The sequence below is a fragment of the Dipodomys spectabilis genome, unplaced genomic scaffold (assembly GCF_019054845.1).
Source record: "Dipodomys spectabilis isolate Male_0828 unplaced genomic scaffold, ASM1905484v1 ptg000298l, whole genome shotgun sequence".
NCBI classification, from domain to species: Eukaryota; Metazoa; Chordata; class Mammalia; order Rodentia; family Heteromyidae; genus Dipodomys; species Dipodomys spectabilis.
Genome location: NW_024870975.1, coordinates 330,498 through 346,990, shown reverse-complemented (window position 1 = coordinate 346,990; position 16,493 = coordinate 330,498). Strand labels below are relative to the sequence as shown.

Below are 16,493 nucleotides of genomic sequence, written 5' to 3'. Positions count from 1 at the left end.
CTGAAGGGATTAGAAAACAACTGAAAGTTTCTGGAATTTAACAAAAATGAACACACAAAATACTAGCTTCTCTGGGACACAGGAAATGCAGTACTTAGAGGAAAATTTATAGCTCTGAGTGCCTACATCAAGCAATTGGGGAAATCTCAAACAAATATTTTAATTATGTACCTCAAACTCCTTGAAAACAGGAGCAAGCCCTAACCCAAAGCAGTAGACAGAAACAAGTTTTAAAAAATCAGAAATAAATAAATAAAGACAAATAAAACATAGAAAGAATTTTTAAAAAGAGTTGGTTTTTTAAATAAATTAACAGACTTGACACAACCATACCAAATCTGACTAAGAAGAGAACTTATATAGATAAGTAAATAAAAAATCCAGCAGATTGGGAGATCTTTACTTGCTCTGCAACACATATCTCAAATATATTTAGAGCCCCAAAAGTTAACTCCCCCCCAAATAAAAACAAATCCTCAAAGAAATAACAACTCTCTTAATAAGTGGGCTAAAGATGTAAAGAGAGACTTCTCTGAAGAAGAAATATGCGTGGCCAATAGACGCATGAAGAAATATGCAACATTTCTGGCCATAAAAGAAGTGCGAATCAAAGCAACATTGGGCTTCCACCTCACCCCAGTTAGAGTTACCATTATGAAGAGAACTAAAAATAACAGATGCTGGGCTGGTGGGGATGTGGCCAAAAAGGAACATTACTACAGTATTGGTGGAAATGTAAACTTGTTCAAATACTCTGTAAAGATGTATGGAAGTTCCTCAATTGAGCTCCCCTATGAGCCAGCAATGAGGGATCAAGAAAATGTCATATACGTTCACAACAAAACTCTATGCTTCCATCGGAATGAATGGCATTGCCCCATTTGTAAGGAAATGGAATCACTTCGAAAATATAATAAGTCAAACAAGCAAGACCCAAAGAATCATAGGCCACCGATTTCAATCCTTTGGAAACACTAGAATATGTCTACAATAGTCACAATAGCTCAAAAGCAATATGCATATTACCATATAAAATGATGCTTATCGAAATGAGCTTCAAGAAATGGATACAAGATGATTGTATAGTGAGCTGTTTTTGGTTATTTCTATTTAGTTTTTACCTTTTGGGTAATTCCTTGTACTCACTGTTTTTTATTTCTGTACCCTTTGTCTTATACATGTTAACCTGATTCTAACACTATGTTAGACATGAACTTTACAACTTTGGGGGAGTGGGATGTCAGGGTTGGGGGAAGCAGGAAAAAATGGGGAAGGGTTAACACTTAAAAAAATGTACTCATTACTTATGTAACTGTAACGACCTCTCTGTATATGACTTTCATAATAAAAAAATAAGAGGACTAACTCAAATAGAGAAAATTAGAGACAAAAATGAGACAACACAACAGATATAAGCAAAATTGAGAATGTTATAAGAGAGTACTTTGAAAACCTTATGCCAATAATCTGGAGAATCCTGAAGAAATTGATGCTTTCCTATACTGAATCTGAAGCAAGAAGTAAAACCTAAGAATTAATGAAAATTAAATGTCAATAAACCACTTCCCATTCCAGAAAAGGCTAGGACTCAATGAATTTACCATGAAATTAAGGCCTGCAAAGAACTTACAATACGCAGTTCTAACTCTTCAATAGAATGGAAAGGGAAATGGAATTATCAAACACATTCTATGAAGATAGAATTAGACACTTCCCTAAATCACATAGGGACTCACCAAAGAAAGAGAACTCTTTGATAAGCATTACTACAGAACTTCTTAATAAAATTCTCACCAGCCAATTTCAGTAACTAACAAAAAAGCCATATGGTAAGATCAAATAGGATTCATCCTAGGATACAATTTGATTCAATATTCTTGTCAATAACCATAGCACAAACCGTCAGCAGAAGCAGGGGTGAGAAACACATGATCACCTATATGGATATAGAAATAGCTTTTAAAAACCTCCAATACCCTTCTATGATTAAAAAAGTCTGAGAAGCTAGGAATGCATGGAACACTCCTCAATCTAATACAGAGTATGGTTATGATAGAGATAATTAGCATTTACCTAACGGTGGAAGCATTAAGACATTAAAATCATGAATGAGACAAGGATGTCCACTCTCTACTACTCTTCAAAATGGTAGCGGACTTTCTAGCAAGAACAATTGGAAAGAGAAAAAAAAAGGGGGATACAAATAGGGAAGAAGTAAAACTATCCCTTTTTACAGATGAAATGATCCTGTATTAAAAGTCCTTATAGCTTCCTCCCTGAAGTTAGGAAAGATGATGCTAACCTTCAGCTATGTAGCACGGTATAAAACCCACCAAGAATCGGTAGTTTTTCTGTGTTACCAACAATGGGAAGAACCAACCTGAAATCCAAAATACAACCTCATATGTATTACCCTCAAAATCTAATCTAATCTAAACAAAAAAATAACAACAGCAAAACTAGGAGTTAATTAATTTAACTAAAAATGTGAAGGAACTCTACTGTGAAAACATTAAAATCTAAAAAGGGAAATTGAAGGAGATTCAAGGATATGGAAAATCTTTCAATGTTCTTGGGTGGAAGAATTGAAGTGTCAAAAACTGCAATATTGCCCCAAACAATTGACCATGCGATACTCATCAAAATCCTAAAAATATTCTTCAATGCAGTAAAGAAAGCAATCCAAATTTAATATGGAATTACAAAAGTACACATGAAACATAGCACATAGAAATGAACTCATGGGCCTATAATCATCTTACACACACACACACACACACACACACACACACACTGGAATTCTATTCACCCATCAGAAAGGATGACTTTTCACCAATATTAAGGAAAATGAAAGGCTTGGGAAAATTATACTAAGAGAAAAGAGAAAGGAATGCAGACTCCGAGCAATACAGATTTCATGGATTCATTCATGGTATCTAGAAGGTGCCCACAAATCTACAAGCAAACAAGACAGATTCTACCTCATCCCAATTAGAATGCCCATTATCAAGAAAACTAGCAATAGAAAATGCTGGCATGGATGTAACCAATTGGGAACTCTATTACACTGTTGGTGGGAAACTAAACTTGTTCAACCACTGTGGAATGCAGTACGGAGTCTCCTGAAAAGACTAAACATATATCTTCCTTTACACCCAGTAATTACCCTCATTGGCAGTAATCCAATAAATAACAAACAAGCTCAAATGAAAGCTGCCAGTATAACCATGTTCAGGGCCCAGGCCCAGAGTTCAAGGACTGGAAAAAAAGTTACAACTGCTGGTAATTGTTTCCACAAATATGAACCATTTGTCATAGGATACCAAATCATTCTATTTGCAATAGCTAGAATAGGACTTAAATGTAGTGCTTGATAAAATGGCTTCTTTGTTGAATGTTAGGAAAAGATCCAAGAAAAGGGAGATTTTTGTTGTTGGTTGAGGGGCTTGAAGTATGTGCTTGGACACTGTCCCTAAGCTCTTCAAGTCAAGGTGAGTGCTCCACCTCTTGAGCCACAGTGCCACTTCTGGTTTTCTGGTGATTAAATAGAGATAAGAGTCTCAGGAAGTTTCCTGCCCAGGTTGGCTTTGAACAGCCGTCCTCAGACCTTAGCTTCCTGAGTAGGTAGGATTACAGCTGTGAGCCACTGGCACCAGGCTAAAAATGAGGGATTTTTAGAAAAGAAAATCCACCTCATCACCTGTTTCTAAATCTCAGATATAATTATTAGAACATTTCACTCTCTACTCATTTCATCAGACATTTGTAAATTTTCTCTGTTCCTTCATGTGGGAATAATGCGGTCAGTATTAACTCAGCTGTGGGACTGGATCAATTGTATGGTAATTGCTAGCACCTAAATCAAGAACTGTTAGATCAAAACAAATGAAGCCCTCATTTGGAATAATTATTTACTCTTTTTATTACAAATCTGTGCTTGATTATTTCCTAATGTGATGTTGGACCTCCTAACAGAATGATGGCATTTTCTTTCTCTTCAGCCTTCTTCCACATGTGTTCAAATATTTAAGATTTCAAATATTTCCATTGCTAATTCATTAAGCTGACCTCTAAGAAAATGTGCATTTCTGGAATTTGGTCTGCTGTCTTGTTCTTATATGCGCAGGCTTACTATGATTTATTTGTTCTGCAAAGAATTTTATTTTCCAACATTTGTGTGGCCAATTTTAGTCTCTTTGATCAGTCTTCCTGACCCTCTCTCTGGGGTCTCATTTCAGTCTACCTCATAAAAAATATATTGGTTATCAGCTAAATAACTCTCAGATTCTCTTTTTTTGCCTGACTTCAAGTAGGCTGTCATAGCAGCCCTGACTGGCTGTACTAACTGGATTTTTTTGTTTGTTTGATTGTTTAAGTTGTGTGTGTGTGTGTGTGTGTGTGTGTGTGTGTGTGCGCGCGCGCGCGTGTGTGTTTTGTTTTAGAGGTCTAGGATTACTATTCAAGGTAGTAGCTTTTCTGGGCCCCAGTGATTCCCTGGCTTAGGGTCATTTGGTTTTTCCCTGAAAGATACAGAAACAGGTGACTAAATTCCTGTTAAATTGTCTCAAAATGAGGAAATCTGGCAACTTTACAAAGCCATGAAAAAGTCTGTAGTAATCCACTTACAGAAATGGTCTATCAAGATGGCTTTTCAAGGTTGACTGTGAAAAATGTTCATTTTCAAGTAACCACCATAAAGCAGATCACATCTCTGGGAGCAGACTTTTGGAAGGGAGGTTCCCCATCCTTCCTTCTCTTTTGATAGATCAAACCATAATATTCTGCAGTTGTGGCCAGCATGGAGCACATTTTCCCAAGAATATTCTGTAGTGTAGAAGAGGACCAGCTATCAAAATAAAGGTGAAAATTCTTTTCTACCTCAGACTGATTTATCTTGCTTATATCTGTTGTTATTTCCATTACTTCTAACACATGGATAAATTATATTAGTATTAGACAACTGGCAAAGAATTAATGACAAAAAATTACTTTCATATATCCAATATAATAACTTAACCCAGTTATGGAAAATTAAATCTAACTGTAGAAACAATATCAGGAATATAAAATAAGCCTCAATGTGCATAATCTGGCCCACATACACCATCATCTACTCAGAAATTCAGTCTCTCTATAAATATTTATTTGGTACAAAATAATAAAAATTTAATTAATGAATATGACTTTTAAGTATCATCTGAAGTACTCCTTATGCATATAATTCTATATACTTGTATATATGTCACCTAGACATGAATATAACATTCATGTAAAAATCAAATTTCCACAACTTAAACTGGATGAGAGGGGACATTCCCTCGTGTATTGTGTGGTATGAATTTTACCACAGTGCTAAATCCTTCCACCTAAAACCAAGTCATGTGAAATAATTTATTATTTGATGTTAAGATGAGTGTTAAGTGTAGAATACACTTGGAATTATTACATTAATTCACAGAAATAAAACAATAATGATATATTATTTCTTTAAATTCTACTGTTTCTCAATTTTACAATCATGAAATATATCATTAAAATTAATTTCACTTTCTTCTTTTCTATAGCTGCTAAAATTAAAATTTTATATTAAACATTCAATATTAAGAAATCAAAAATAAATAACATTATAATAATGATATATTATTTAACTGTGATTTGAATTATAGTGCTAACAAATTGTGATGTACACAACATTTAATAGAATTATGGGTAATATTTTTTAAACTTACCAGCTTGTTATTTGTTACCTAATTGTGTCATTTGTTATTCTTGGTCCAAGTCATCCATTCAACTTGCTTAGTTTTCTATTTTATCTCTATTGGTTTGCTGATTGTGCATTTTGTTTCCCCTTTTTAATGACTGACATGAGGCTGAAAATCTGTGTGCTAGTTTATTACTTCCTATGTAAAAGTAAAATTTCTGGTCTCCACAGCTGTTTTACTGCACTATACTACAGTATTTCCCCCCTCTACTATCTCTTGTATTGCTGCTCTCTTAGATTTTATTTTTTATTTAAATTCTATTGTTAAGGAAAAGTACAGAGGGGTTATACTTACACAAGTAAGGTAAGGAATTCATTTCTTTTCTAACTTGTTACCCCTTCTCCAATTTTTCCCTCTTCTCTCCCAATGCCCCCCCAAGATTATTTCCAACATATTGTCTTGTGAGTATCACAGTTGCATAGGTTACTCCTTTGTCCTTTGTCTCACCATTTTGTTTTTTCTCTTTCCATTTCCAAGTTCAGAACAACATATTTACAATACCCGGGCATCAGATTAAAATACAGTGTCTTCAGGCGATGAACTATAGGTGTGGAAAACACAAAAGGATAAAAACAAATCACGTAGTATATTAAGAACAACAAAAAGTTAAATCAACAAGTGTTGATTTAACTTTGAATCACCTTATAGAGTCATATGTACATAGCTATTGAGCTATTCTGCTCAACTATTAATATTATCCTTGATGTACACAATAATGTTCCCCTATTACCCAGTAATCCCACTTCTGGGCATTTACCCTAGTGACCACAAACAATGGCACACTAAAGCTACCAGCCCAATTATGTTTTATCACAGTAGTATTTACCCTAGTTAAGATATGGAATAAACCCCGATGCCCCTCAGTAAATGAATGGATCAAGAAAGTGAAACACACACACACATACACACACACACACACACACACACACAACAGAGAGATATACGTACATGCAATACTATGTTTTCATCAGAAAGAAAGGTACCATTTCATTTTTAAAGAAATGGAAGATCTTGGAAAAAATCATATTAAGTGAAGTAAACTGGACAAAGAAACATAGGTCCCATGGTTTCCATTATTTGCAATAATTAGTTTACACCAAGGATAATATCATGTATTTTAATTTGACATTTTGTTCTATATTGAGCCTGCAACATTATTGGTATAGTGTGTGTTATTATTTCTGCAAACAGGCAGGTATATTTAAAGAATTATGTTCATCTTATCCACTACTGAAGGAAGCACAACAAAAAGAGCAACCCCTACTCAGAAGAACAACTCCTACTTACTTAGCTTCATTCTATTTTTTTTTTTTTTTTTTTGTGAAAATACTGTACAGAGGGGTTACAATTACATGGACAAGATAATGAGTACATTTCTTAACAAGGATTGTAGCCTCCTCCTTTGTTTCTCCTTCCTATCCCTTCTGAACCTCCCCCCGCCCCCCACCTAAACCTCCCCCCTTCTCCCCCCACCAAAATTGTAAAGTTTGTTTTCGACATAACGACTTGTATATTTCATTGTTGCAATGGGTCCACCTGTTTCCCTATTTAAACGATTTGTTTTTCCCCTTCTCCTCCACAAATTATACCGACATCAAATACAGTGAAAGCAGGGGTTATACTGTGGGGGAGGGACAAACAAAGCAACAAATAACTAGTCTTATAAATGTGTTAGAAACAATCACATGAAAGAAAAAAATTTGAATACATATCGTAGGGTTCATTTCCCTAACATCACCTTATCTGACTTTTCCTGCTTGACTCAGACATATACTAGATATTGCAAATAAGGGAAACCATGTAAGGCCAGTGTTGTCCCCTGTATCCTCATGTTGTACATTACAACTCTATACCGGTTCATCCTGTATATCTACTATCTTCTACATTGTGACCTAAATGCCCCAGCAATTCCACGTTGCTTTACTTTTTAAAAATTTCTCTCTTAATGTTTGATGTTGGTTTGTGTGTGTGTGTGTGTGTGTGTGTGTGTGTGTGTGTTTCTGTGTGCGTGTGTGTGTGTTTACAAAGATCAGAAGACAATATTTTTCTTCATTTAGAATACATCTTTCAGGTCATTGTAAGTTGTGGCTAATGGGAGAAGTCTCTTGCTATTTTAAGGATGAAACAGAAAAAGATATTTGTGCATGTACCACAGTTGATTTATTAGTCTGTAGTTGAACACTGAACTTCGATTTATATCTTGGCTGTTGCTGTGAATGATGAGTACAATGAACTGCAGATATATTTGAGTTACTCATAGAGAAATAATCGCATGATTGGTGGGGCAGATGATATTTCAACTTTGAAGTTTTTAGAAAGCTGCATATTACTTTCTACAAGGAGAATACTAACCTGCATTTTGTTGAAATGTGTAGAAAATTTCCTTTTCTCCACACTCTCAGCATTATTACCTTTATTATAAGGTAATAAAGGGCAGGTTTTTATTATCTTCAGTACTCCAGACTGGCCTTAGACTTAAATCCAACCTCCTATATGCTTGGAATTAAAAGCCTTTACCACCACACCCGATTCCTTTGATTTTTTGATAAAAGTTACAATAATTATGAAGTAGTATCATAGTAATTTTGAATTACATTTCTCTAATGACTTCTGCTGAAAAAGAATTAAACCAGCATAGAAGTGGTATTAAAGAACTTTGTAAACCCACTGGAAATTTTCAGGGCTTTAAGGAGAGCATGTCTATTCAGAACTTTTGTCCACTTTTAATCAAGTTTCTTTTTAATCTCATCTTTAATCTTTCTATACCAAATCAATAATTAATTCAAGGTATTAGAAAGCAGCAATATTAAGCAACTCCTAACATTTTCCATTTTAAATAACATGATATTGCTTAATCATTTTCTGTTTATGCTTGAGACTATATAACTCACTTTAGTCAGACCTCTTACAAGGTTGTATGCATTTTATTTATTTCACATTGATTGTTCTTTCCAAAGACTGCGGGTCTAATATCCTTATTTTCTTTCAGTCTCAAGTAGTTCAGATTTCAAATGAAGAATAAATGTACGGAAGCAAACAAAAAATAATATAGTTCCTCTCATCTGATGATGTCTTTACAAGAATGAGGAAAGAGTTCATCCAAGGACCTATGATAGGACATCAAAAAGAGAATCCATTCTTTTAGGTCTTACTTAACTTTGCAATGTAACTTAAATGATGTAAAACACAATATAATGCTCAGATACTTTTATGTTTTATCAGTTTTGCACATTTTCATATGGACTTCACCTCAGTCTACAACATTCCTTCATTATTTTGTCCTGATATTTTTGCACTATCAAGACATAAGATAACAAGTTTGATTTACAGCATGAGAAATAATCCACCTGGCTTCCTTGGAAGAAGAGCATAGTCAATAGATAACATTACTTCTGTTTGCTCACTATATGCAATGATTTCTGTAATACTTATCGCATTCTTTTTAGTATTTTTTAAAAAACTGCTGGCTAAACTTAAAACTCATTCATGGAAATTTATGTTAAGTATTTCACAAGTTTTAATTTCCTTAATTCTTAAGATAACATTTTTTATAATGCTAATGTTATTGCCATTTTAGTGTTGGGAAAATTGTAATTAAAGGCAATAAGTGCATGGCTCAAGCACACACTGTGAGGAAGGAAATGAGTCAAAGTTTCCAAAAGTCTTTCAGCAATACACAAAAGGTAGGTAAAATCTCTCCATTCTCTTACACTCTCTATTCAATGTTCATATTGTCCAAGAAATAATACCATAGCAATTATTGGCCATGGTGATTGTTTTCTGTTACATTTTGTCTTCAACACAGACTGTGTTGGTGACATTGGGTTATCATGCACAGAGCTGAGCTTATAAGAGAGACAAATATATTCTGTCCCATTTTTCCAGGTTCCATTTTAAAAAGTACTAAATTTTTAAATATCATCACTTTCTTAAGAATCCAAAAAACGAAAAAAAAAAATCACAAATAATCACTCCAAAATGCTTTATAAGTAGGAGATGATAAAACAAGCCCCCGTGAAGTAAACTTTCTTCCACTTTTAAAATTATTCTGAAAGCCTTGTGCTGGTTGGTCACACCTGTAATCCTAACTACTTGGCATATTTACTCAGGATCCAGAGATCTGTGGATAACAGTGGAAGCCAATCAGGACAAAATAAATTCATGAGATTATTTTTCAAAAATTTTAATGTTAGCAAAGGGCCAGGAATGGAGATGTAGCTCATATAGTAGCTCAAAAATCTAGAGAGCAGGCCTAGCAAGACTTTGACGCCCTTTTTTCAAACTGTGAGCACACCAATATATATGCAAGTGCATGAGAACACGTGCACGTGCACACATACACATTCATTCAAAATACCTTCATATCAGTGTTTTGCATTAATTTCTTTGTTAGCCATATTATATGAGTAAAATAAAGGAAATAAACTCTTTCATCTCAGAACATTTTCATATGTTTTTTATTTTAAAAATACTGTACAGAGAGGTCACATTTACATGAGCAAGTAATGAGTACATTTCCTAACAAGCTTCGTTACCTCCTCCTTTATTTTCCCTCTACCGTCCTTTCCCGCCCACCTCTACAAGTACACTCCCCTCCCCACTTCCCCTGCCTAAATTGTAAAGTTCAGTTTTCAACATAGTGTCTTGTGCATCTCATTGTTACAATGGGTCAACCTGAATCCCTATTTCAGCATTTTGTTTTTTCCTTCCCCTCCCCAAATTACAGGAGCGTATGTACAAGAGGTGGGCACACCAAATTCAAACACAGTGAAAACAGGGGTTATAGCATGGGGGAGAAACATATAAAGAAACAAAAAAACATCACATAGCCTGTTATAAGTACGTTAGAACAATAGCAAGCAAGAAAGAAAAAAACAGTTGTGTTCCTATTGGGGGGTTCATTTCCCTTAACAACATCTTATCTGGTCATATGTGCATAGATTTTGACCGTTTCTGCTTATCCCAGATATATTAGTTATTAAAAATTAGGGAAACCCTGTGACCTATGTTTCTTTGGACTTGACTTACATCACTTAATAATTTTTTTCAAAGTCTTTCCATTTTCTAACAAATTGGGTGATGCCATACTTTCTCATGAAGGCATGGAATTTCATTGGTATAAATAGCACATTTTCTTGATCTATTTATCTGATGAGGGGCATCGGGGTTGGTTCTATATCTTAGCTATCTTAAACAATGCTGCAATAAATATAATTGTGATGGTAGTTTTAGTACCGTCTTGTTTGTGATCTTTTGGGTAAATGCCCAAAAGTGGGATTGCTGTGTCTTAGGGGAGTTCTATGTGAAGTCTTTTGAGGAACCTCCATACTACTTTCCAAAGTGGTTGAACAAGTTGACACTCCCACCAAGAATGTAGTACAGTTAACTTGTGGCCACATCCCCTCCAGCATCTGTTGTTGTAAAAGTATGGAATGGTACAGGAATTTGCCTGCCATCCTTGCACAGGGGCCATTCAAATCTTCTCTGTATCGTTCCAATGTTAGAGTAGGTGATGCTGAATGGAACATAGAACATGTTTTATAAATAAAGTGTAATTGATATTCTTAAACTAGACAATTCAACAAAAAGTAAGTTTAAAGAATTTTCATGAAATTTTAGAGCCATATACTTCTTACATAAGCACACATTTAAGAATAAAATCAAGATGGACAGGTCAAAAACAAAATAATTCCAGATATTTGTTGTTCAAGAGATGTGTAGGAGGAGGAATTCAATTATTCTATACAAGGCACCTGTCATAATGAACACTGCAGCAAGTGTTAAGTTTAAAGTTTTAATGGTTTAAATATATTTTGGGAATTTGCTTATATATGCTAAAACAAGGACTGTTTGGCAGGTAATAAAACTTTTCGTTAAAGTATTTAAGATTTGTGGTAACAGACATATGCTACTATGTATGTATATTTCAGAGTTTATATGAACATTACTAATGAGAAGTTGCCAAGTCTTTGTGTAAAGAAGCAGAATATAAAGAGTTAAGACTTTATTAACTACAAAGTTTCTGTTAAAACTATAGGGCTTCCTTATTTTATTTTATGTTTTAAAATTTTTTTGGGGTCCGGCCAGGGGCCTGAACTATGGGCCTGGGCGCTCTCCCTCAGCTCTTCAGCTCAAGGCTAACACTCTACCACTTGAGCCACAGCGCCAATTCTGGCTTATTTTTTTGCTTATGTGGTGCTGAGGAATCTAACCCAGGGCCTCAAGCATGCAAGGCAAGCTCTCTACCACTGAGCTACCTTCCTAGCCCCTGGCTTCCTTATTTTATACGTTAGCGAGGAACAAATAATGATATAAGACATATACAAATGATTAGATGAGACTTAAATAGTAATCTTAGTGGGTAACTTTAAAGATTACTCATAACCTAAAAACCTCTTGTTGAATATCATAACCTTAACCTGTTTTAAATGTACAGGGATATGAGAAAATAGTAAAATTTAATAGGTAATACCCTTCAAATACTGAAAACACTGATAATTATTTTAGTTTTTATTTTAATCATTAATATTTTGTTATTGGTTTTCTTTATTTATAGCATTGTTTTCCTTGTAGTATAATACAACTTTTTGAAAGTCGTCATTAGGTGGTACATTGAGAAGGTTACTGGGATGGCCAAACCATTTTTTATAGAGGATGTGAATTTACAAAGAGGAAAATTAAGAACAAAATATTTATTTAAAAAAATGATTAAGTAGAGTCTGAATCAGGAGTGTTGATAAATATCCACACCTAAAACCTTAGCCCTAGGCTGAAGCAGTGGTATTACAGAGTTGAGGCCACAAAAGTGAGAGACTGTGTTTTGTTTTATATTTTGATTTTTCTGGTCATGGGGCTTGAACTCTGGGTCCTAGGTGCTCTCCCTCAGCTCCAAGCTAGCGCTACCACTTGAGCCACAACACACTTCCATCTTTTTCTGCTTATGTCATGCTGAGGAATCAAACCCAGTGCACGCTAGGCAGGCACTCTACCACTGAGCCACCTTCCCAACACCTGAGAGACTGTGTTTTAAAAAATCATCTAAACAATAATTGCTTTCTTCTTTGGGATATATAATGAAATATATTAATATCTTTTTATGTCTTTGTGAATTGTCATACTACTAACTTCAGCCACTTTATCCTTTTCAAAGTGATGAAATATTTCTGAGAATTTGCTTCTGTGAAGATTGTTTTTGTATTTATAATTTCTTCTGAATCATTTTTATTTTTATCAAAATAACTTTATATTTCATGTTGATGGGTTATCATACATCAAATACCTCCAAATGTAGATGTAGAGTCTAAAGATAGCAGTATGAATATTCTCATACAGCTCTTGTTTATCTGTTATGCACTTTCAGTATTGTGATATTTCTCTTTCTCTTTCACTGTCTCATTTCCTCTCTTTTTCTTTCATGCTCCATATCTGGTAATTAGAATTTCTGCTGGTCTACTGTTATCCTTCAGAATCCACTGGTATTGTGGAAACATGATAGCGGCCATCAGTTACCCTTGCATTCTTTAAGAGTTATTACAGTGACATGATGTTATTCTTTCCTATTCTAAATGGCAAAACAACAGATCTAGGAATTCCTTTTCACTTATACTACCATTACAAATTTTATCTCATAGGAATCATTGAGACGTTAGGATACTTTTAACCTCTGACCTAAAAGATCTTTTTCTTTTACAAACAAATTTTTTCTTCTATTATCAGTGAATACATATAATGAAAACAATGCTAACCTATGGAAAGTAGACAGAAGATATTCAGGGATGAAAAACAAGGTTAATGGGGGAAGTGAGTACAAAAGATGCCTATCATAGAACAAATATCCTCAGAGCAGTTTACCATGTACACTTTGTGAGAATGGCAATATGCTGGGAACTATAGATTGAATCAATGAACAACTGATATATATATATATATATATATATATATGCACATATATTTATATATGTATATTTATTTGTATATGAATATATGTGTGTATATGCCCATCTATATGTAGACATGCATGTTACTGTACACAAAAATACACACATACCTATACACATGTATAAATGCACACATAGAGAATGACACATAGCTACAGACAACATAAGTTTCACTAATTGTTGAATATGCCTTAGACAGAATGCTTGGAACCAAATATGTTGAAGAAGTATTTATCTCTATAAATTCTTTTACCATTCCTCTTATCTCTTAAAACGGTTTTGACAGATTTGATTTGCAAAATGCAGTACAAGTGATAGCAAGTCACTCAGAAATCTCAGTAAGAAAACCTCATATGGCATCTCCCTGCTCCCCAGGGAATGCTTGTTCTTGTAGACACTCTCAACAAACAAAGTAGCAAGAAAATACCCTGGTGCAGAATAAAGTTATAAGTCTTTAAATGACATTCTTCCTTGAGCTCTTTTCCAACAGCCAGCATCAATTCCTAAGCAGAAGTGTGAGTCCTCAGAAGATGGGAGCTCAGCTCAACATTTCACCAACCCATTTGAAAAGTCCTATATGAGGAATACTTACTGAGGTCTTGCTGATTTCCTAGCTAAGAAAATAAGAAAAAAAGAAAGTATTTTAATGCATTAAAATTTGAGAATAATTTGTAACCTGTCAATAAATGTGTATAACACAATTATAACAAAATGAAAAAAAGTGATATGCATATGATTTATGTGCTCTTGGACTTGGCGAGTGATTTTAGGTGTATCTATACAAGTAGAATCAGCATAAATCAAGCCAGCATTTCTTCATTTAAGATACAAGGAATGGATACAAGGTGACCCATTGTAACAATGAGATGTACAAGACATTCTATCAGATGCGGGGGGGTGGAGGGAAGGGATGGGGGGTGTGGAGGGAAGGGCCGGTATGGGAAAAAACAAGGAGAGGATAAAAATGCTCAGTAAGAAATGTATTCATTACCTTATTTATGTAACTCTAAACCCTGTGCACAGGACATTTACAATAAAAATATGTATTAAAAAGATACAAGGAAAATTTCTGTACTTATAGGAAATTGTATTTGTCACACAATATCAGTAAGGTATTGGTTTTAGGACCACAGGCATATTAAATTTTTTGATGCTCAAATTCTGTACATGAACACAGTATATTATTTACATTTGAATCTGACCTCAACCTAGTGCAGTGTAATTGCTATGAAAATTTTTACTACGTTCTATGTTTGTAATGAAAAATAAAATCATATGCACTATCCATTCATACAATTTTTTCAGATAATTTTTATTGTGAAAATATAGTAAACAGTGGGTCCAATTACATGTGCAAGGGAATGAGTATATTTCTCATCAAGCTTTTTTGCCTCCTCCTTTGTTTCCCCTTCCCATTCCTTCCCATTCCCCACTCCCCCTCCCCTTTAATCCCCCCCCCCCCCAGCCAAAGTTGTAAAGTTCGTTTTTCGACATAAATCTTGTACATCTCATTGCTGCAATGAATCCACATTTGTTTTTTCCCTTCCCCTTCACAAATTATACCAACATAAAATACAGTGAAAGCAGGGGTTATACCTTGTGGAAGGGACATACAAAGCAAGAAATAAATCATCTTATAAATTTGTTAGAAACAATCATAAGAAAGAAAAACATTTGAATCCTTACTTTGGGGTACATTTCGCCAAACATCAACTTATCTGAATGTTTCCGCTTGTCTCAGACATATACTAGGGATTGCAAGTAAGGGAAACCAAGGGAACTATGTTTCTTTGGGCTCGGATTACTTCATCTAATATACTTTTTCCGATTCTTTGTGTTTCCTAACAAATGTGGCAATGTCATTATTTCTGATGGAAGCATAGAATTCCATTGGGTATATAGTCCACATTTTCTTGATCCATTCATCTACTGAGGGGCATCTTGTTTGATTCAATATCTTAGCTATGGTAAATAATGCTGCAATAAACATAGTTATGATGGTAGCTTTAGTATGGTTTTGTTTGTGATCTCTTGGGTAAATGCCCAAAAGTCTGATGGCTGAGTCATTGAATAGCTCTATGTAAAGTCTTTGAGAAGCCTCCATACTAATTTCCAAAGTGGCACTCCCACCAACAATGCAGTAAGGTTCCCTTCTGTCCTCATCCCTTCCAGCATCTGTTGTTATTAGAGATCTTGATTATAGCCATTGTATCTTGGGTGAGGAGGTATCACGATGTGGTTTTGATTTGCATTTCTTTTCTGGCTAAGAAGGTTGTGCGTTTCTTCATGTGTCTACTGGCCATCCTTCTTTCCTATTCACAGAAGTTTCTCTTTAAGTCTTTAGTCCACTGATTTATTGGGAAGTTGTTTCTTTGAGGATTTGTTGTTGGGGGATTTAATGTTTTTGAGATCCAGGTATACTTTAGATATGAGGCCCTTGTTCTTTGTATGGCTAGTGAAAATCTCCCAATCCATGGGCTTTCTATTGATCTTGCTAGCTATGTGTTTGACATGCAGAAGTTATGCAATTTATTGCAATCCCATTTGTCCATCCTTTCTTTGTTTTGTTCTGTTTCTGGGTATCTTTAAAGAAAATATTGGTCTATGCAAAGGAAACCTAGGGTTTCTCTTACTCCATTCTTTAAAGTTTTCAGAGTGTCTGATTTGACTCCGAGGTATTTGATCAATTTGAAGATGATTCTGGTGCAGGGTGATATATAAGGATATACATTTCGTTTTCTACAAGTAATTTACCAATTTTGCAAGCACCATTTACTGAAGAGGCTATCTTTCT

The 16,493-nt window shown here is 34.6% G+C and overlaps 1 non-coding gene across 1 annotated transcript; it reads right to left on the bottom strand.

Annotated features, from left to right (window-relative positions):
- Nucleotides 1–11,183: 11,183 nt before the first annotated feature.
- Nucleotides 11,184–11,290, bottom strand: LOC122127289. The gene has a single exon (XR_006151119.1). It is a non-coding gene; the product is annotated as a U6 spliceosomal RNA (small nuclear RNA).
- Between the last annotated feature and the right edge of the window lie 5,203 nt (nucleotides 11,291–16,493).